The following is a 5,317-nucleotide window of genomic DNA, read 5'->3' on the forward strand; positions in this document are numbered from 1 at the left end:
GCCTCCCGAGGAAGCACTGGGAGATACCTAAGTGGGGAGGGGTTTCCAGCCCTCCAAATCCCTCAGCTGTTTTGGTTTATTTGAGCTCAGGCAGGCTTTAACTAATCAGTCGGAACTTAGCACAGCAATTTGGTTTATATTTTCCATTGACCTAGTCTACTAAAGAAAGGCATTTATGAGGAGTGTTTACTGTGTGAAAGTTGCAGAATAAGGGTCTCCACGATAATATATGTGGCATTGTTATTTCCCTCCGGATCTTCAATCTCATCAAAAAGATAAAACAAATGTATAGAAAGTTATTAAGGAATACGATAAAGACAGTACTGTTTATCGAAGGCATAAGCAACACAAAGTGTATTATCTCACATAGCAAGACAGCTGAGTGGTTGGAAGATTAGGAAGCCAGTAACTCATGGGTGTAATCAAGGACCAAATTCTTTATATCTTTCTGTTCTGCCATGCTTGGGGTTGGCTGTACCAACCCACTTCATATGTAAACATGGCAATATTAAGTGGAAGAAGAGACAGAAAATGTACATTTCTTTTTTATATGTCCTTTTTTAAGAGTGAGGATCCTTCCTCCAGGTGCCCTCCCAGATTTCTTCCACACTGTATTATGTCAATGTCCATGCCCAGAATAAACACGGCCAAAAAGACGACACATCAATCATGATTTATTTCCCATGGCGGACTTGCTTCCCCAGAATGAATAAAATCAAGATTCTTTTACAAAGAAGAAAGGGAATAGTAGTTATATGGCCCCACACAAACAGTGCCATGGAGATGATACTAAGTGGTCAGTGGGTGTTCAGGCATGTATTATAACAAGATAACCCATTGTGGTGTTATCTGAATAAGCCTGGCAAAACTTCATGAGGAAAGACCTGAGCATCAGAGAAGACTTTTCAGGCAAAGAGACAATGACCAGGAGAGAGGAACATCAACATAAGGGTTGATGGGCAATGAAACTGTCTGACCAGAGCAGGGAAGTCTATGGAGGCCTAAGGAAGGCTGAACATGGGGGAACTGGGCTTAGGGATAGTGAGGTGATCTCCACAGGCCCATCCCAAAGTACTTAACCCATCCTTCTCAGAATATTTCAGGATGACAAAATTATCTTCCATTGTTTCAAGTATTTTGAATTATTCTTTGTGGTTACCAAATGTGCCCAGCTCTCTTGGGGTTTCTATTTCCTTTTCACAATGACCTCTGTGATGATTAATATTATGTGTCAACTTAGCTAGGCTCTGGTGCCCATTTGTTTAGTCAAACACCAATCTAGATGTTGGTATTTTGTAGCTGTGATTAACATTTAAGTCAGTAGACTTTGAGTAAAGTAGATCACCTTTATAATGTGGGTAGGCCTCATTCAATCAGTTGAAAGCCTTAAAAGACTGAGCTCCCCAAAGAGGAAAGAACTCTGCATCCACACCGCCTTTGGACTCAAGACTACAACACTGACTCTTGCTGAAATTTCCAGTAGGCTTGCCTTGCAGATTTCAGACCTGACGGCCCCACAGTATTGTGAGGAAATTCCTTAACATAAATCTTCCTTTCTATATATGCATCCCATTGGTTCTATTTCTCTGGAGAACATTGACTAATATAGCACCTCTGATGACAACAATCTCCTATTTTGAAAACTAGCTTGGATTTTAGGCTCTTGTTTTAGCCCAGCAAGATCTTTGAGGAAACAACACGTGTTTTGCTTTCATTATGTGAATGCAGTTTGTTTGGTCAAAGGACTAGGAGGCTGGGGTGGCCAGCAGCATGGCCCCTACTGGGAGACAGAGTTCCTGAGAATTGGAGCTGCCTCTGCCTCTGCCTCAGGCTTCTTCAGGGTCTGAATTAAGCTTTTTTGGCCTCCATAGGCAGAAGTGAACATCCGTTTTTTTCAATGAGCAAAACAGGTTTGGGCAGACTAGTCCTGGGGATGGTCATTATGTTAGTGTCTTATGTGTAGTCAGCTAGGCGCCTCAATGAGAAAGACTCAAAATCATCTTGGAATACCCTAAATCCAATCCACGTGTTCTGTGTGCAATCTCCAGGGGAAATAAGACAGTTCTTGGATAAGAAATTGCATTGTCCTCTGCCTAAAGAAAGAAGTTATTCAGAAAAAATGGATAGGATTTGAATAAAATTTACAAAAGGAGAATTCAGACAGACCCACCTGGGTGATGTGTTTCAAATGCTTCCTCAGGAAGTTGAGTATCTGTTTCTTGTGGCAGGAACATTCCTAGAGCAGAGACTGGTGCATCAGGTTATCAGAACTATACTCAGCCATCAAAGCAGCCCTGGGATGCTGCTAGGACTCTGCAAATTACTTTTCTCCTTGATCAACAAGTAGGGGGTGCTGGAAGGAGATGCTGAAAGGTAGGAAGATCCCAGAAGACACTTGTTCTTTCCTTTTGCTTGCTGTTTTTGTGAGCGTCATCTGGCCAATAGCCCTTCGTTCTGGTAATTGTAGTTGGTCCCAGACCAGCGTCTTTCCATATTCCCAGTACTAACTGCACACTGACCAAGGTGCTGGCTTTGGTTGGACAATGCCCTCTCCTCAGAAGTCTGAGTCCCAGCTCTGCAGGGCCCCTCTGACAACACCAACCTCTTCTCTTTGTATTCCTAGTCTTAGGAGATGACTGCTTCTTGCAATTCGTATCTCTGTGTTTAACCTGTTCCTTATATCAAATTCTCTCTGCTGAAATACCTGGGATGGTTTCTGCTTTTCTGTTTGGATCCTGACTGAAACAAATACTTGATGATATGAGCCATTAATATTGTCTAAAAAAATTCCACATTATACACACACACACGCGCGCACACACACACACACACACGCGCACACACTTTCCTGCTTATCATACATCTCTCTGACTAGAATTGGCTTCTCATGTAGGTTTTCTACAAAGTTTTTCTTCAGCAAGTGTATAAAACACATATGGTCCACTGGAAAGTTACATTTTTCATTATAGGTGAATATATTTGAATGTTGGTTTTCATACATCAGTCTCTGGCAACCTTGTTTCAGCTGTGGCCACAGATCCATTTCTGGGACATTGGTAACAGGTATCCTGCACTTGCCAAATGAGGGTCGGATCCTAAACTGCATAATTCCAGCAGGGTGAGGACACCCTGACCAGCCAACCAGTCTCCTCTCTTACTCCTCCCTTGATTTTTCCCCATAGTGGTGTCAAGCATGAACCTGGATTTCTTCTAACGGCAATGGCTAATATTGAGAGACAATGTCCCCTTTTTAAACACATCATATTCCTTTTTTTTAATTCTCCAAATAAAACTTCTCTGGAAAGGATCTAAAAAGCCTTCAATATCAAGATATAAATGACCAATACAGCTAAACTACCTCATCTAAGAGAGTATTTTAATTTTACTTGCATTTCAATAAAACTTGAATTGGTTTCAGTCAGAGGGATCAAGCATTGATTTTAGAGTCTCGGAATTCACTGAGCTGAGTCCTGGAGAAGTTTTCAGTGAGAGGGAGTAGGAGAGAGGTGGGTCACACTCCAACTGCTCCTGAAAATCATGCACACAGATGCTTTCTTTAGCTATCCTTTAAGTTGGCACGGATATAAAGACACGTTCAGTCCCACACAGTTCTCGACTGTCCTTTGCCAGACCATAGCTGATCTCCTTTTGGCCAAGGCCACAGTGGAGCACCCTGGGGGAGGCCACATGTTACCTATACATCTCATAACAGCCTCCTTTGTAAAGCTAAACAAATATTTGCTCCCAGCCCACAGAGCTGATTTCACAGGCCTGAGTTTCCACACGTATTTGTGTGTGCGTCTACTGCTCACAGCGGTGGCTGTGCCAACATCCTGGCTGGACCCCAGGGGCCAGCTGAGCCAGCAAGATGCAGCAGGCAGTCCCAGTGCCTCTTAGCAGCTGGATGCCCCCAGGCGTCCTCTGAGCTTCCAGACAACCCTGTGCAGAATGGCGCCTCCGTCTTTTACCTGGGACATGTTCTAGATGTTCTAATACTCAACTCGTAGGCAAGAAATGATGGCCCAACTCTAATTCACATCTTGAGAAACTGGATACAAGGGATATCACCAGAGAATGTATGGAATGATAACCTTAAGTAAGATGTAATAATAAGGCAAAGTTTAAAATGAATCTAATGGGAAATGACTGGAGAAAAGTAAAAAGGATCCATGCTAATGGGCCGCGGACTCTAGCCTGGGCCAGCCTTGCTACTCTGCGTCCTCGAATGTGAACAATTGGCTAAATCTTTTTTTTTTTTTTTTCAACGTTTATTTATTTTTGGGACAGAGAGAGACAGAGCATGAACGGGGGAGGGGCAGAGAGAGAGAGGGAGACACAGAATCGGAAACAGGCTCCAGGCACTGAGCCATCAGCCCAGAGCCTGACGCGGGGCTCGAACTCATGACCGCGAGATCGTGACCTGGCTGAAGTCGGACGCTTAACCGACTGCGCCACCCAGGCGCCCCTGGCTAAATCTTTTTAGATGGCCATCTCCTCATCTGCAAGATGATGGGGGCTGGCTGAGGGTTTTTTGGAAGCTTCCCCACATGTTCTCTGTATGCATTTGCTGTGGCTGCCATAACAAAGTGCCACAAATCAAGTGGCTTGAACGAAGGAATTCATTGTCTCCTAGTTTGGAGGTTGGAAGGCTGAGGTCAAGTTGTCAGCCTGAATTGGTTCCTTCTGTGCTGTGGGGTGGCGGGGGGGGGGGCGGGGGGGTTGGCAATCTGCTTCATGTCCTTCTCCCAGCTTCTGGTGGTTTGCTGGCGATTTTTGGTTTTCCCTGACTTGTAAATGCATCACCCCCATCCCTACCTTCATCTTCACACGACACTCTTCCTGTGTGCGTGTCTATCTCTGTGTCCAAATTTTTCCTCTATAAGAAGACAGTCAGATCTGGTTAGGGCCCAACCCAGTGACCTCATCTTAACTTGATCATAGACAAAGACTCTGTTTCCAAATAAAGTCATCTCAGGAGTATGGAGGTTAGGACTCCAACATCTCTTTGGGTGATACATAATTCCACTCATAGCCCTCTGACCTGATTCTTGTGTGTGAGCCTCCTGGCTGTGATGAACCTGGCCTTCTCTCTGCAGCCAGCCTGTCACTGGTCTTCTGCTTTGCTGTAGGAGAGCCAGAGGATAGATGGATACATCTCCTAATGACCTCTTTCCAATTGTATAACATCAGGCAAGTCACTTTACCTCTCTGAGCACCCCCCCACCCCCATTTCCTCATCTAAAAGATGGTAATAATAGGTTTGCTAAGAAAAGTCAGTGACCTAAAGCAAACAAGTCTTTGGCTAGCACGCGGTAAA

This window comes from Leopardus geoffroyi, chromosome A1, assembly GCF_018350155.1.
Source record: "Leopardus geoffroyi isolate Oge1 chromosome A1, O.geoffroyi_Oge1_pat1.0, whole genome shotgun sequence".
NCBI lineage: Eukaryota > Metazoa > Chordata > Mammalia > Carnivora > Felidae > Leopardus > Leopardus geoffroyi.